At 43.6% G+C, this 18,291-nt stretch overlaps 1 protein-coding gene across 2 annotated transcripts in view; it reads left to right on the forward strand.

Annotated features, from left to right (window-relative positions):
• The window catches only part of nfixb (nuclear factor I/Xb), a 142,258-nt gene that overhangs the window by 22,326 nt on the left and 101,641 nt on the right, over window positions 1-18,291 (forward strand). The gene's annotated exons all lie outside the window — the stretch shown is intronic.

Below are 18,291 nucleotides of genomic sequence, written 5' to 3' on the forward strand. Positions count from 1 at the left end.
AAACTTCTGACCCGGAGCGTGCAAAAGCCATTGTATCAGTCTGTCACAGGTCAACAGAAATAGATAGAGAGTTGTTGTTGCGGATCATTGACAGCCCACTCAAGGTCACTTCAGTGTGGGCAATCTGGGCATGTTGTTTGGCCTGTCCTGCCTGTCCGTCTGACCTACATCTCACTGCACCGGCTAAATATATACAGTAGACCCCTCATTACAAAGCTTCCAGATTAATCTGGATGAAATCTGAGCACCGTTCCACTCTTTCACTCTCTCTCTCTCTCTCTCTCTCTCTCTCTCTCTCTCTCTCTCTCTCTCTCTCTCTCTCTCTCTCTCTCTGTCTGTCCGACTACAGCTTTCTCTTCACAGACTTTCCCCAGGCTGACTTTCCGTCTCATTCCGTCTCTCAGGCATGCGCTCCCTATCTGAAAAATAAATAAATATATAAATTAGGAAGAAAAAAAAAATTGGCAGATGCAGACATTCACACAAACATGGGACGCCGACACAAATTATCATTCTGAATAAGACTTGTGGCAGCGTTTTCTCCTACCCATTCAGAAACAAACCCTTTCCACATGTGGATTATAATGTGAGAGTCCATTGTAACTACGTATACAAGCTATATTTTGTTGTGATTCACGCATAACGCACCTGCGCGTGCTTAATCATACGAGGCACAGGTGTGCATTCTTTCAGCAAATAAAAAAAGTCACACTCAGTATGACGGCTTTACAGCTGTATAGAGAGAGACTGTGTGTGTGTGTGTGTGTGTGTATGTGATGCAGTCCTTTTCCTCCCATGAACTTGAGAACCTCGTCAACAACACCAACTGTCATGTTCCGAATGTGTTCATTTGTAGGGTTACTTTTAGCTAAGTCTTTCATCTGTTTATCCACTTCATTTGGCTACCTGTTACTTTTGGCTAGGTTTTTCACCTTTCTTTAGCTAAGTCTTTCATCTTTCTTTAGCTAAGTTTTTCACTTCCAACTATGTGTTTGAAATTTAATCCACTACATTTAGCTACGTGTTACTTTTAACTAAGTCTTTAACCTTTCTTTAGCTAAGTCTTTCACCTTTCTTTAGCTAAGTTTTTCACTTCCAACTATGTGTTTCAAATTGTATCCACAACATTTAGCCACCCGTTACTTTTAGCTAAATCTTTCTAATTCTTTAGCTAAGTCTTTCACCTTTCTTTAGCTAAGTCTTTCACCTTTTTATCCATCATTTTAGCTGTGTTTTTCAAATTGTATCCACTACATTTAGCTGCCTATTTGAACAGTTTGTCACTTTTAACCAAGTATTTCAAATGTTTGCATTACATTTACCTACTTATTCAAACTCATAATCATTCTATTGATCTATTTCAGATCTATTTCAACCATTTACCAAAAACATGTAGTGTTTGGGTGTTACAACTTTGGATATATTTATTAAATGATATCATAATTTCTACCTTTTTCAAATTAAGTTAAGCCACTCAACAGTCTCTCCATGTACTACCTGGCAACTGCAGAAGTACTTCTGAAAAAGAAGGCCAGCAAAACATACACATACATACACTTAGCAACTCATCTACAACCCCCCTGTGTTCCATCCCTCCATCCTTTCATACCAAGCAAAACAAATATCTCTGTACACCTGGTGAAACCTCGAGAGGCGATTACAATCATTCGGACACAAAGGACAAAGACTTCATCAGGCCTCAGTTCATTTGGAGGTGGCGGCGGTGGCGGAGATTGCTCAATCGACAAAAAGGATGACATCACGGAGTGACGCCACTCCATGATGTCATGGCATTTATCATCTTTTCACCGTTTTTTTTTTTTTTTTTTTTGCTTTCTTTTAAGTAGACGCCGGATAAAGAGGCATTGATTGGCTCGCTGATTGTACTTCAACTGTTTCCCGAGGCCTCTTTCATCATCACGCTGCATTACCTCATGCTGTAGCTGAGGCTAAATAGTCCCAACAGTGCAGTGTCCTGAGTATGTCGAGCCAGTGACCACGCAGGAGTATAATGCGCCATCAGCTATTTGACAGATGAGATTATGAGCCCAGCAGTGATTATATCTACGACTTAAACTTAAGCATAAACATTTTAAATCTACTTTTCTTTCCTTTCAGCAGGAACACAGCTTTTAAAGGTTGTGCCCTGGCTTAATAGGCATTTATTGGGTTAATGTTGGAGGGAAAATCTTTTCCTGTCTTGGGGGTGGGTGGAGGAACGTTGACGCTCGGAGGCTTATGAACCCGCAAGTCAAACAGTAATGAAAACAGTTGTGACCTGATTTCAAGAGCCAGAGAAAAAAGACATAGAGTAAATGGAGAAGGAGGATTTGAAGTTTTAAAAAGGACAAGAATCACATATAACAACACCTTTAGGATTGTCTTTGTCTCTCTTTTGCTTTTCTTGCTCTCTCACTTTGGTGGCTTGGACTCTTGTTCCATTTCATTTCTTCCTGTTACCTTCCTTATCCGTTTGTGTCTGTGTATCTAATTCGGCCACCCCGTCCGGCAAGGAATAGCTGTCACCCTAGGGAACAAAGCGCCAGAGCTTGCTCTTCGGAGCAGGAAATTGGCACGGGGCCAAGGGTGGAAAATCTATACTCCGTTGCATAATATAACATATCTTTACCTCAGATGAACTCTGAAGGAGGCCTGGCAGCTGTGAGCAAACAGAGCTGGAAGGCGGGAGTTTGTGTGTTATTAACCGACTCTGTTTGTGTGGAAGTATCCGTGCATGTGTGGGGGGAGAGGGGGGGGGGGGGGGGGGGGGGGTATGAGTGTGCGCTCTGTGCTGCTTGTGACTTGTGTTTGCCTGGCTGGTACTGCAGGGCCCCGAAGGCTATCGGAGACCCCCTTCACAGTCAAGCAGAGTACAGTAGAGTTAAATAGACCTTTGTTAGAAAAAGCAGAGATCAGAGTAGAGTAGAGTTCAGTAGAAGAGACAAGAGGCCAAGCAAGGGCTCAGGGTTATACTCAAACACAACTCTGTGGCTTCTCCTTTTGGCCCAGGCAGCCAGTTAACTACTATCCCCCGCTACAGCTGCACCGTACTCTGCGAGGGAATTCAGATATAAACTTTCTGCTCTGTTTAGGCTCAGAGAAATAGCTTCAGGATTAGTGTGCATTACATGGAAAGTTGTATATTTGACTGGAAAATTCAGCGCAGGACGAGGATTTCACGTCACCGCTAAAATATAAAACACAGATGGAGCTGGATTTAACTGGGAGTTCACGGGAGCGAGACACTTTCTTACCCTTCAAACACTCATCACGACAGTATGAATCACTCCGATGATGTACTCTACATATTGTCTGAAAAATATTCACACAAGAAGCTCCTTTTTTGTGTGTACGTGTGTGTGTGTGTGATGGGATCGCCTGCGAAACGTAATGGAGAAACAGTGTGCGCCGCTCCTCTTTTGTGGGGCGCAGCCTTCCTGTTAAAAAACATGGCGGGAACGGACCCGGAGAGCGGTCTGCCGTCTGACGTGTCAAGCTGCTGTCAGTCTCTTCAGCACGCTTGAGAAGAAGAAGAAGAAAAACCTCCCTGAAACTCAAACTGGGCTCATTATGGTCATCATCTGGAATAAAGCACAATCATCTCCGGCACCTGTGGCAAGCTGCATTTTGGGAAAAAGACTCTCATAGGCTTTATGGATCTGTCTGCTAGACTCGCATATCAATTCACACTCATTTATATTTAAAAAAAATATTTAAAAAAATCCCTCTGCCTTGTTTTTTCTCTTCCATCTGCACACCTGAATGAACGTATTTCCAAGCTAGGAGTTAGGACTCATGTGGGGACCACAAATTGACTGTATATTGCAGCCAGGCTGTGGAGATTTATGATGAAAGTGAATAGGGATGGTGTGGGCGGGTATGCAGAGGTGCATATTATGGTGCCTTTTTCTCTCTCTCTCTCTCTCTCTCTCTCTCTCTCTCTCTCTCTCTCTCTAATACTTGGAGGAGCTGTGAAGGCCTTGAGAATGGGAGAATGGTGTAGAGGAGTGAAACAACAACAGCAGCTATATTTTCCTTCTCTCGGCTCGAAAAAAAAGGACGAGAGATTACAGCGAGAAATAAAGGAAGAAATACAGCACAAAGAATTGAAAGAAAGAAAAAAGAATGAAGAGAAGGGGGAAATGGGCGGGAATGAAAGAGGCCATAGTCTGTGTGTTGTAAATACAGTAGACCGGGGAGCACTCCATGTCCTTTTATTTTTTCGAGCAGCACGATTTGTTTGATTTACTCTCTATCAATCAGCGGAGGATGTATTTAAACGAACTTGATGTATATTTGAGAAAGGCTCTTTATAGCAGCGGCTGTTTGTATTCTCCTTTTACTTTCCTTGGAAGCAGACCGTGATTAAAACAGACGATATAGGCGTATTGTATTTCCTAAGGGATTGGAAGGAATGCAAATGCATCATAACCATATTATACTAGTTAGGAGCGGTGCGTGTTGCCAAGCCTCTGGATACAGCGCAGAGAGGGAGACGCAGTAACACTGAAAGGGAGCCGTACTCCCGCAAAAAAAAAGAGCAAGAATCCCACAACTGCAACAACACAAGAGGATATCTGACACTGCTGGACTATATTTGACATTTCATAGGATACACACAGTACCAAAAGCTTGAGCTGCACCAAAAAAAAAAGAAAGTCAGATCCCTCTCTCTCGCTCTCTCTCTCTCTCTCTCTCTCTCTCTCTCTCTCTCTCTCTCTCTCTCTCTGTCTCACTCTCTCTTTCTCTCTGTGTGTGAGAAACTTGACAGAGGGACCCCCCCAAAAAAACTTTTCTTGTCTCTTTGTGCGTGCGTGTGTGTGTGTCCGAGCGCCGCAGAATCCGTTTGGCATTTTTGTTGTGAGGGAAGCATGTTGCTGGTGGGACTTTGGCCTGCACAATCCCTCCTCTGTTAAAACAATGCGGCAGTTGTCCTCCCTAACCTAATTACTCCCTCCAGGGGGAGAAAGGCAACAGCACCAAATCCCATAGTTAGGAGCTCTGATCTGGGCCCTTGCTTGTAAGAAAAGGCCTCATTCATTTCCCTCTTCCCCTCCCTCTCTCTCTCTCTCTCTCTCACTCCCCTCCCCTCCTTCCACCGCACATGCACAGACACACACATTCTATTTTTCACCGATCCACGATTGGCTTCGGCCCTTGATAGAAGCCAATTACGGCCTAATATATCCTGATATTTCTCGTGATATCTGTTTTCCTTTGCGTTGTAACCTTTTATTGTTGTTGTAAATGTGTTGACGCTGAGGACCTAATTGCATTTGAAGGTTGTCATGACGCTCGTGCCATGAGTTCAGCGTTGTAAACAGAACACAGATGCATGTACCAACTAGTAAGACGACTCGTGCTATGCGCTTTTCTTTCTTTTTCTATCTTATTATCTAATTATGTGTAAAAAAGAAAATAAATCAGTTAGAGAGGATCTGTCTCGTTTCAGTCAGAGTCATTTGTAAGAGGTAATTGATGCCCCTTCAGACCTTTTAAACTGAAAACGTTGTTTACCGTGGATGAGGCTTTTATGGTTTCCTGTCTATCCTTTGTTTTGCCTCCCTTCACCCTCCTTAACCTCTCACGTCTCTCACTGCTGCCTGCCGTCACTTACTGGCACTGCGTCAGGGTTTTGAAAACTTTATTACTGTAAACTTCAGACGAGGAAGTCCGCATAGGAAGAGGGGAAAAGGATGTGTGTGTGTGTGTGTGTGTGTGTGTGTGTGTGTGTGTGTGTGTGTGTGTGCGCGTGTGTGTGCGTGTGTGTGCGCTTTGTGGCATTCACCAAAAAGAGGAAAGGGTGTTTAAGTCTTAACTCTCCCTCCACCAACCTGTTTGGTTTTGTTTATTTGTCTATCCTCTCTCAGGAAGATTAGAACGGCCATTGTGTGGAGAGCTTGGGAAATAAGGCTCCATGTTTGTGTATAGGGATTGTTGCGGTGCGGAGTTGTTGGTCTAGACCAGCGGTTTCCCAAGCTGGGGGTGGGGGTGGGGGGGGGGTGTGTTGGGTCAGAACCCCAACAAGGAGGTTGCTTGATTAATAGAAGGGGTCATGACATGATAGGACAGGATTGGTTCTATTTTTTTCTTTATTTCTTGTGTTTTACCTCCTCAAACCTTTCAATGAATTGATTAGTCAATCTCCAGCAACTATTTTGATAGCTGAATAATCCTTTTAGTCATTTTTTTAAGCCAAACTAAAAATTTTGAGCTGGCTTCACCTTCTCAGACGATGATTTATAGCTTTTCATCGTCCAACACTCCAAAACCCAAAGCGATTTGGTTTCAGTCAGACAAATCTCGACATTTAAAGATGTAACTCTAGACTGTGGGGAACTTGAACGGATATTTTTCAATACTTTCTGACAGTTTCGGGACAAAACGATTATCTGACGAATCAAAACAAATCTGTAACTGAAACGGTAGCCATGGCGACGCGCGGCGAAGAGGTCGCAGGTAGAGTTTTTGCTTTATTTTGAAGGGGTCACGGGCTAAAAAGCTTGGAAGCCACCGGTGTGCACTGTTAGGGTTTAGAGGCCTTTTTGTTTGTTTATCTGGGGAGGAGAGAAAAAAAAGCAGAGATCAAAATCTGGTTCGCAAGAGAGACCTGTTCACACTTGTGTTTTTTGTTTGTGTCTCCACGTAAGCAAAGATCCCGTCGTCTTTTTGACGTGTTCCCTACGTGACACATGAAGTAGTTGGATGACCATTTTTGTCTTCAGTCTCTTAGCACAGCACACCACATGTCCTCATGTACTCGGGGCATATAAGGAGACAGTAGTGTTTGTGTATACATGCATGTGAGCGTCTGGTCGCGCTGTGTTTGTATTAGGCCCGAGCTCCTTTTCCTGTGGTGTGTGTGTCTGTATATGTGTGTGTGTGTGTGTGGGCTCAGAATCCGTCCGGCTTGTGTGTTGGACCCGTGCGCCCCTGTTTGTGTGGCTCGACACTCGCCCCTACGGCAGAAGCGGAAGCTCTGCTTTAACAGCATTAGCAGGGCTCTTCCTTCAGCCTCCGGCCCACTTTGTTAACCCTCTCACCCGCCCCCCTCCAAAACGCTCTTTTTTTTGTGTCCATTTATCAACCTCCATATCTTTCCTTCACACTTTATCCATCTTTATAAATCACTCTCACTAATTGCGGTTCTCTTAATTCTCTGTCTCTGCTCAGGAGTCTCTCTCTCTCTCTCTCTCTCTCTCTCTCTCTTTCTCTCTCTCTCTCTTTCTCATTTACTAATTTAATAACCCTTCCTGTTTATTCAGCCTCTGTGCCAACTTGTGAAACTCGCCTGTCAATGGTAGCCATGATTGACTCTCCCTTCAGTCACATTATTAACCCCTCCTCATTGATGCTAGCAATAAGTTTATTACCCTCCTCATTGTGCTTTTGTTCACTTCTTCCACAGTCCCATAAATAAAAAAAGGCCTGTAGTGTTAACTGTGTAATCCCCGCTTGATATGAACCCTTTTTATTTTCCTCTACAAGCCCAAATGATATCAAAGTGACTCCAGTTATGTGACCCGACAGTTTAAAAGGAGCATCCATCACTAAATATGCTTCTAAAGAAGTCTTAATGAATGTAAATGTAATGCAAATAGCCAGCGACTGACTTCTTCTTTTTAATTCTTTCTTTCTGTTTATTTTTTTCACCCTCTTCCCTTTTCCGCTCGCGCCCGCTCTTTGTCTTTATTTTATTCCTTTTGCCAGGAGATGTCCTTCTTTATCAGGGCTCGTACAGACACATACAACCACACCTCTGTCAAATATTTGCCCCTGGTCGGTGCTTTTTTTGCCCAACGGAGGGCAGCGAACAAAGTACAGGCCCACGAGGCTGCGCACCGTGCTCTTTTTTGGTTTTCTTTTTGTTTTTTTTCGTTCGAGATCAGGCAGGACCTCAGATCATCGAGGTTTAATTAATAACTCATGGCTATGGCTTAAGCTCAGTATGTTGCCTCATTTAAATGGAAACGTATAAAGATAAAAAAGAATATATAGACAGGAGGCCATGAAGAGGAGGGGTGGGGTGGGGGGGTGGGGGGGGTGCACAGACGTGGAGGGCGAGACAGTGGGGGTTGTGAGTTAGGGATGGCGGCATAGCATTTGCATAAAGGGCAGGGCAGCATGCCCAATGGTGGAAAAGGTTGGCATCACGCCTTTCAGACTGGCAGAGAGGGAAGACTGGAGAGAGAGACAGGGAGAGAGAGAGAGAGAGTGAGAGAGAGTGGGGGGTGTAGTCAATAGTGCATCCCTTGTTCAGAAAGAGGAGGTCCCTCGCTGTTGGCAGGAGAGCAGGCTAAATCTCTAGTTTGATTGTGTGCTAGATTGCCCCTTTATTTGCCTGATTGCAAAGCGTTCAACACTGCATAAGTAGTGGGCTTTACTTTTCCCGGAGCCTTTATTCAGACAGGAGTTCTTTTTTTTTCTGTCTTGGCCCGCTCCGTGATTGTCGCTTCACATACGTCTTTGGGAGTTTGTGTTGTGTGCAATCACAACATCGGGCGGTTTTTAGGGGGAATGGAGTTCCAAGTCCGCATTTGTCTCCGTTCGGTATCCACAAGCATCCAACCCGCCGACGTTGGACGAGTCGGTCGGTCGTTTTCGCTCGACGCCACATTCGAAACGTGCAAGCATTTACACTGACTGATGATGGTGATGTGTCTGCGTGTCTTTCTACCTTCTGTCTCTCAGAGCCACAACACTGCTGTTCCCCTCTCGTGCCACAACACTGCGGTTCTGGTGATGTCATGCTCGTAGGAAGTGAAAGGGCCTGTTATTTCTGGCCCCCTGACCATCCGTACGCGCTGTATATACAGAGTCTTGGCGCTCTCTACATCGCTGGCCACCCCGCGGTCATTATGACCACTAAGAGCATCGTGCACGCAAACTCGCCGCCACCGCAAACCTTGATAACTCCAATTAAGGGCTCTGTGGGTGCTAATTAAAAGTGGAGATGTGATGTTATTAAACCAGCAAATGCCTGGTATATTTCTACTTGATAGAAGACAGATCCTGTAGTGCAAGATAGTAAAACCAATTCATTACAAGCAGAGGTTCTGCATTCCAAATCCTACTAAAGACCAGCAAAATGTACTTAAAAGTTCCCATTCTGTAGAAAATGTTGCCTTGTGATTAATATAAGTATTACTATATTATTAGATTGAGAGTGTGAGCAGCATTTTACTGTTGTAGCTGGTAGAGTTGGAGCTAGATTTACACTATATTTAGGTACTATGGTTCCCAACTTATGGTTCAGGCTCCCTCAAAGGCTCACAAGATAAATCTTAAGGTTGTGAGATAACCCTAACCCTAACCCTAATCCGGTAGGAAAGGAGAAAAAACAGAAATGTGTATTGATTTAGTGGACTTTTATATCAAATCTTTGCTTTTTTTTAAATGGAAGCATTTGAGTAGTTGGGGGGCCCTCACTGGTGGAACTGATAACATCTCAGACATCTTAAACGGTGCTGATACAAATCTCCTAGTCTTCAACAATTCATTGTATTTTATAAGCATATACTGTTTTTTAAAATGTATATTCATAATGTGTAAAGTATAGCTGTAAAATAAATGGAGTGGAGTAAAAGTGTAAAGTAGCATATAATGGAAATAATCAAGTAAAGTACATATATAACAAATTTGAGTTGACTTTCAATCACTAGTTGGGTTTGAATATTTCATTCAATGTTAACACCATGTAGCTTCAATGAAGAGCTAGAGCAATATAATACGGAATATATATGTGATTCTGTTAGATGTTTTCAACTTTAAAGCTTTAAAGGGAAAAAAGCAAAAAACCCAGTATTTTCAAAGTAATCAAGCAGTTGTTTCATCGCTAATCAGAGTCGATCAGTATATCGGAAAAACCAGGTTGAGGTCGGGAAGTGAATTTAGCTTTAAGGTAATGTATTGTGATGTGTTTTAACACTGTACAACAAGATATAATCTGACACCAGCTGAAGGCTTTTAGGAGCGTTAACATAGCGCCTGGTGGTGCTCGCTCGTAAATCTGCGCGCTCCCAAACTTCCTGCACCTGGCGAGCGGAGGGCGGAGTAAAAAAAATAAATAAAATTAATAGCCGGTGTGGGTTTCAGAGAATCAAGAGGATCTGTCAAATCACATTTAGTGTAACGCCGCTGTTTGCAGGCAGGTTTACCTTCAAACAGGCAACAAACAGCGGCGTTCTGCTCGGGTGCAACTCCCGTCTCAGGTTTGGAAAACAACAACCGTGTCGTTTCAGCTCACTTTCTTCTCCCAGCCGCGTGTGAAAGGCTGACTTTGGCATTTCACACTCGTCTCTTTTGAAAAAGCGGCATAAAGCCCTACAGCTTTGTTAAGCGGCAAGTTAACACATGAACCTGGAGATCCTTTTCATTCGGGGGCTGTGTTGAAATTCTAATTCCAAACGATTATGCGAGGGGATCTTTGCACAATAGAGGTGATGGTGTAACATCGCTCTTCTATGAGCCTATTGATAAATCGGCGTGCTCGTAATTCTCTCTGAGGCATGTTAACCAAGCATCAAACCAACTACATCAAAGATCATGTTGAGTGTGTATGTGTAATTATATATATATAGTGAAAGCAAGGCACTTATATACTGTTAAACTCATATGATATCTCACTCCTAGTGTGATAAAACATTTCTGACGTTTTCATCAAAAATGTATCGCCTTCCATCAAGCCAGAGCTGGGATGCAGAATCAAAGAGAATGAATTTGTTAAATGCATTTCTTTGTTGCAGGCCAGGCGCTCCGTGTTTACCGATTACAGAGCTGCTTTTTTTTTTTCTTTTTTAAAAACCAAAGTAGAAAATTAACGCCCGCCGTTAGCCAAACGCTGCTAAAAAGCTGGCTGTGGTTTCATAAGTTTGTCTCCTCTTACCAGCCACTTTGGCAGGCTTAGTGTTTGGATCTTAATCTTACTTTTTGAAGCAATAAATTGTAGGTTGGTGAAATAGTCAACACGGGCCGGCTCATTTATTTATATATATATATTTTTTTTTACGACCCACCATCTTATTAGCGTCGTATTTAAATCTAAGGAGGAAATAAAGGAAGGGGGGGGGGGGCGTAACGTCTTAAGGCAGTCAGTAGTGTCTCGGTTACTCAGTGTGCACTGGCAGCAGTGTGAGCAGCAGTAGTCTGTTGGCTGGCATAGTGAGAAAACACTCAGTCATGGCTGTTGTGGTGCTGAGTCGGCCTGCCCCAGCATGGCCAGTCACTCACGTGCACTCACACACACACACACACACACACACACACAAACACATACATAAAGGTTAGCGAGATGCAGGGCGGTTCCTTCATTCAAACAGCACATTCTTTCTAGACAGCGGCGGGTGGCTCTGCAGGCGGTTGAGGGATGATGTTTTAGAGTTGTGTTTGTGTGAGAAAAAGTTTGCATTCATGTGTGCAAAAAAAAAACACAGACACACACACACACACATAAGGAAAACCTGGATTTCATACATGAGTCTAGACACACAATGTGTGACATCACCGCTATCAATGTGATTAGAACACGCCGTTTTGGGGTGGAATATACATCAGCGCACTCCTCCACCTTCCTCCACCTCCTCCTGCCCCCACTCATCAATAGTGTCAACTTCATCCAAGAACATCTGCATGTCTCAGCATGCGTTACACCTCCTCGAGCAGGAACAAATAGTGGTTTATAAAACTCTAAGGAGTATCGCAAAAAAACCCCAACCAAAAACCTAATAGCCTGCAGTAATCTGGAGTAAGTTTACCTTGATCTCATTACTTTTAGAGCAGTTACAGATAAGATGTTGCTTTTATTTAGTTTATATTTCAACACACAAAACCTCCATTGTTTCCTCCTGTGAATTCATTCCTGTGCTGTGTACTTTGATTTGCCCTTTTAAGTTTTAATCTTTATCGTCTCCATGTCAACCAACTTGCTGAAATATGTGATACTGTAGCTGATGTAGATGTTAGTTGTATGGGGGTGATGGTGGTGGGGTGGGTTTTTTTTTGTGGGTATAAACTAGAAGCTCCAGACCCAGAGGTTGGATGGAAGGCCCCAGCCCGTTTTGCAGTGCAGCCAGGCAGCGGAGCCCCTTTTGTGGGACTGGAATGTGCCGTGCGTGCCTCTTCCTCGGCTGGTTCCCCCCACACGGCCCACCCCCGGGCACGTTAGCACGCAGCCACCGCAAATTGCTTGCAGATTTTTCACACATAGTAACGTGCTGGTTTGTGAACTCAGATAAGTGCAAACCCCAACGCTGGGGTTCTGAGCTCCGTGGATCTTTTACGCATCAGTCACTCGCCACAGTAACGGAGCGGTAACTGGTCTGGTGTGTACCCCCCCAACCTCCTCCTGTCTTTAAAAAAAAAAAATGTAATCCTAGGTCTCCATCAGCTTGTTTTTTTAGGAACAAATGATTAACAGGAATGACTGCTGTGCGTGTGATAACAATGGAGGGTCAGGCGGCAGGCAGTGTAGCTTGTTCTGATTACAGCACAAAACCACAGCAAGCGTGTCTCCACTCTCTGCCTCACCACACCAGGCCTGTAATGCTCAGGTAGTGAAATACGCTCTCTTTTAGGTGACCCAACTAACATAAACCCGTCATGGAAAGCGTGTTTCGGTTAATCTCCTTACCTGCAAATTAAATTAATGACAAAGGCGCTTGGCAAGAATCTATATGTATCTATAGCATCTGTTAAAAGTCATGGAAGTAAAGCAGACGCCTCACTCTCACACATGCCTCCCAGCAGCTTTACACTCTTAAGCGAATGATTGAATCTCTCTGCCTCTCCTCTCCGTCCCTCCTAACCCTGGCTGGCCACCTTCCTCTAACCTGGCTCTCTGTCAGCGGTCCGAGGCGGGGTCAGGGGGAGCCGGCATCAGACTCCGTCCAGGGTCAGGGACACTCAGCTGGGCAGGAGAGGACAGAGCCGAGGCCCCACCAGCACAGAGCGGCGTTAATGAAGGGCCAGGCGGCCTGGAGGCCCTCAGGTTACACAGACCTCGGTTTAATTGGTCTAATGAGATGCGGCGAGGTCAGGTATCACAGGACGGAGGCGGGACAAAGCAGGGCGGGAGAGGCCTGCTGCTGAGCATTATGGGTCAGAAAGAGAAAGACTTTTTTTTCCCTCTTCACTATACTAATTTGGTCGTTGTTTTAGAAGTTTAGAGGTGACGAACGAGTGACGCAGAAAAAAATCACGTAAATTGTTCATATTCCAGGAATTGGAAATGGTTTAAATTATTTCGATGAAACATTTCAGTGTTGGTTGGAAAAACAAAACATTCAAGCCAAAGAGTTATAATAACAAAACAAACAAAACAAAAAAAAAGCATTTCTGTGTGCCAGAGTTTTGATTATTGGACTTGAGGATTTTCACTTTCACTTTTACCACCATCATTTCTACAAAATCAGACAGGAATGTTGCCCGTCACTAAACAGATACTTGTAATTGTTCTTTAATTTTAATTTCACTCATTTGATCTGCTTTCGTTTAGGAATACGAAGAACAGGACGGCCTCATGCTACCTGCTTTATAAAGTCTATACTAATGTATTGAAAGCATTAGTAATAATACTCAGATTATGTGTTGAAATAGCCAGATATTTTTTTATCATATAATATATTTTAAAAATCATATTTTCTCACAATATTGGTAATCTGACATTTCAGATTGTTCCACATTAAACTGAATGAAAATGAGTGTAAAACAACATTTTTACCTACAAATTAAAAATGTTCTTGAAATATATATAATGCAGTATTGTTCCTTTATCTATTTTTGACTAGTATATCTAATAAATACACAATATAATATAAATTATGAAGGCGTTAAATAGCCTGATATCAAACAACAGCTAATAAAGGGATCATAAACGGCTAAATGGCTCTTTATGCAAAGATATCAGCTGTTTTAATGGATGGACTCTTGTCTGTTCATTCAGACGGAGCTGAAGCTGAAAACGCTGCTTTTCTTTCTTTTTTTTTTCATGAGTAAAGACCCTTTTTCTCTCCTCACTGAAAGAGTTAATCTGAAGTTGGCAGGCAGCTCCACAGTCTCGGTCAGACGTGCAGAGAATAGAGAAATAAAGGACTTGAGCATCATTTCTTTTGTCTGGTTTAGTTCCTGCTAAAATTGCAGTGATGACGAAACACGTAAATAAAATTAAAATTGACGCTCCTACAAATTAAAGGCGGAATAATACTAGAATGATATTTAATATATCATAATAAGTGATTTAACAGTCTTTTTTAACTGGGCCTTGCCTTTTATTTTGATAGAATACATGTCATTTAAAGAAGAGATTATACTCAGGCTTTAATATCAGCATCTAAAACCTTTTAAAATTGTGGTTTGTCTTCTTTAATAGTACATCCATCTCTGATCGACACTAACGGCGGGTTTTACAGTGACGGTGGCGCGTTTACGTGTCGCCTGCGGGAGTTGACTCTTTTTTTCTTTTTTTCCTCCATCTTTTTTATATTATTCCTGGCAGTCTCCGCAGATGATGTCTTCACTCTGTTTTTTAACTATTCAGTATATTTTAAGTAGCTCTGAGAGAAGAGAGAGAATGATGGTGCATGTTTAATTGTTTTTGGCTTCTTTTTTTGCGTCTTATTAACGGGGAGGGGAGGGGTGCGGCCACAGAGACGTGCTGGTGGAGAATAATCCATGACTTTAATTGGGTTGAATGTTAGTCTATTAGAAAGACTCGCGAAGGGATTGTTTGACATTTATTTTGTAGTTTTCAGCCTTTAATTTGAACCAATCAGGCGCGTTTATTTTAAACTGGCGGGACTTTGAAGCTGAAGGCAATTAGACGCGACACCGGAAGCTGCAGGTGAGCAGGTATTTAACGCTCCCGTCGCTATAAGCTTGTAAAAAAACAACAAAAAAAACCAGAAGGAAAAACAGCGACAGCCCCACTGCTAATTGATAATAATCCCGAATTAAAGCTAAAGGCCAAAGCGCATTTGTCCCCCTAATTTAATTTCCAGGTAAGCAGATTAACCCAAACACACTTTCCTGATGCATTTACGTTCCTCGGATAACCTATATAGTCTATATTTCAATAGCTTAGCATTACAGGCCTGTGCTGTGCTGTGTGTGAGGCAGATAGTGAACACATGCACATCCACACACACACTTCTGAATCCTGCAGGTTTTTTTCTCCCTCCAGATTTGGCACTTAAAAAAAACCTGCATCACAGTTATTCTTGGAACATATAAATATGTGACTTTTTTTTTTTTTCAGGCAAATAGCATAGCTAAGGAAAACTGACTTGAACCCCCCTCCCTTCCACCCCTCTGTGTAGTCAAATTCCAGTGACATTTGAATGCAGCTTTATTTGCATTTTGGCAGGGTCACGGCAGGAAGCTTTAATTTTACTTGAAAGACAGACACACATGCGGGAGTCACATTCAAGTGCCAGTTATATATCGTATGTCGCTAGGTCCTCCTGGATGTTTTTTGCAGCAGCGCAGGTGGAATAATGTTCACAATGTTCCCAATGACAATTGCGAACCCCCCCTCACCCCCACTACCCTTTTTTTTGGGGGTTTTGTTTTGTTCACTAGCTTCCTTTTGTTGCTTTATCTAACCCATGCATCAAACTTTGGCATCGGTCAATGACACACAAAGCGACAGGGAGGGGTGAGTGTGGAGGTGTGTTCTTCACTGTGTGAGCAGGATGATGGGTGAGAGGCAGGGTTTGGTCAGGCTGGTGTGTGATGAAGCTGAAATGGATGGATGAATGGGATGACTGGTGTTTATCAGAGAGACAGTGGTGGTGCCTGGTCGTGCATAATGCAGCTCTGCTTTGATTAAATGAGAAGTGAAACCACAAGACAATCCCAGTGTATGCTGTCTGCCATTATTTTGAAATTCAGATTTTGATTAGCGGGCACAGTCTAATCTCTGGATTTTTTGGACATTGTGACAGCACCTACAGTACAGTAGAGTGGTTATCTTGAAAGAAGAGAAGCAATTTATGATTTTTTATGTTATAAAGTGGAAACAATTATAGATCAGTTTGGTTCATGAAGGTTTTGTTTCCTTTGAGTTGTGAATGTTGACAGAACTCCACCTGAACTAATGAATATCATAATTTTTGCACACTATTAGTTTTTCCTCATGTTCAGGTTTCTGTTTGTAGTTTTTATTTTGGGGGGGGGGGGTTGTCACACGCCGCCACTAGCCCTGTGATCCAGCAGCACTCGAGCTGCACCGGAGCCTCTCAGACTAGCTGTCTGCGGAGCAGGTGCAACCCTGAATGACACGCTCCACCATGAGGCAACATGGCAGCCGTCGCCACTCGCAGACCGACCGCCGAAGCCTCCTGGGGTGAAAGTGAAGGTGGTGTTAGTGGTGGTGGGGGCTGGGGGGGGCTCAGGAGGAAGTGCAAAGCGAATTTGGGATTGGTTGGGTGGGAGACATCCCCACACACACTCTTTACTTGACCGTTCCTCCTCTGCTCTGCTTCGCCTTCGCCGAAGCAAATTCTCTCCCCTGCCGCCTGCTGCCCGCCTGTTGTGTTGTAACCATTTCTGTGTTTTGCATGCCCCCCACCCCTCCTCCACTACTGTATCCGTGCCTCTAAATCATCTTGTCATTCATTTATGTGTGTGGTGTGCGTGCAGTCAGTAGGAGTGTGGCTGCCTGGGTTTGTTTCTCCCTCTTTGTTTGCTGTGGTAAAAACCCACGAGCAGCTGCCGGTGGTGGGGTCTGGAGGGATTCTGAAGCTGTGTGTCCTCTCTTTGCCATCCTCTGCCAAGGTGGCATTATGCAAGCAGGGAGAGAGAGAGAGAGAGAGAGAGAGACAGAGAGTGGGGTAGAGGGGTAGAGTGAGAGAGAGACAGAGAGAGGCTCAGAGGAGGGCGGGTGTGTGTTTGTGTGTGTGTGTGTGTGTGTGTAGGGGATGGAGGGGTGGGGTGGGGGGGGGTGTTAGGGGGAGACGAGGCGATGGCGGCCATAGTAAAGATGGAGGCAGGCTGAGGGCTGCGGGGATTGGTGCAGGAGAAGACTCGCTCCCCTGAACTTTGCCTTCGTGTCAGAGTGGAACTTGTCGATTTGGCAAATTGCGCGGCGTCGAACAAGCTCTCTCTCTCTCTTTCTCTCTCTCTCTCTCTCTCTCTCTCTCTCTCTCTCTCTCTCTCTCTCTCTCTCTCTCTCTCTCTCTCTTGCACTCCCACCTGCTCCCTCTCTCTCTTTCTATTGCTGCGCGCTCTCGCTATCTCCCTCTCATTGCCACTACACCCTCCTCCCCTCCTCGCCCCTCTCCCTCTCTCCCTCCCTCTTTCTCTTTTCCCTCCCTTTCAGCTCTTGAAGCTAACGCATTGGCTGGGCTACAGGCATCTTGTTGCCAAATAGGTGGGCCCTACTCGTGTTGGCAAAGGCTCAAGCAATGGTTAGGGAAAGAACGTGGAGAGGACGAGAGACGGCGAGCGAGAAACAGAAAGAGAAAGAGAGAGAGTTGGAGAGAAAAGGGGAAAAAAGAAGCAGCACTCGGCTTTGCCAGCGGTCGTATGCGCTCGTCCAACATTGATTCGGCTCTCTCTATTTTTTTTTTTTCTTCCCTATTCTGTGCTCTGCTCTCCCTGGCCCCCCCATCTGTGTGTGTGTGTGCGCGCGCGCGAAAGTGTGTGTGTGTGAGTCTTGCGCCGGGCCCAGGGATCAGAACAGACACCACTACCAATTACACTTTGCCAAGGATTTTTTTTTCATATATCAAGGTTCTTTTTTAAAAAAAATTTTGGAAAGCACAAAGGACTGTTTATTTTAAGGGCATCTATCCCCGAACTTCTCTTTTTTCTTCTTCTCCCACGTTAACGTTTCTATTTTTACTTTTCCAATTTTTCAGCTAAGTTTTTTTTTTTTTTTTTTTTTTAAATCTCTTTTATAGACGTTGTCGTTTTTCTGCTTTTGTCTAATGAGCTGCTGGCTGTAGTCCTGCTGCAGCCAAACGTGAATTTTCTCCGTCCTTAAAAAAAATCTTGGGGGTTATTTTTAATTTTTATTCTTGTTTTGGTTTCAAACTTTGGCCCGCTTTTTTTTTTTTCTTTTTTTTTTTTAACTGAGCAGCATATTCTGCTAATTATTATATTTTCTTACAACAACCCCCACCACCACACACAAGTTTTTTCATTTTTTTTTTTTCATCTGCTAATTCTCCAAACCCTGCCAAAACCAACACTTGCTTTACATTGGGGAGCGCGGGAGGAGAAAAAAAAAAAAAAAAAAAAAAAAAAACTGGTGCAGGAGATTTTTTTTTTTTTTTTTTTTTTTCACTTTAAACG

This window comes from Scomber scombrus, chromosome 18, assembly GCF_963691925.1.
Source record: "Scomber scombrus chromosome 18, fScoSco1.1, whole genome shotgun sequence".
Lineage (NCBI taxonomy): Eukaryota > Metazoa > Chordata > Actinopteri > Scombriformes > Scombridae > Scomber > Scomber scombrus.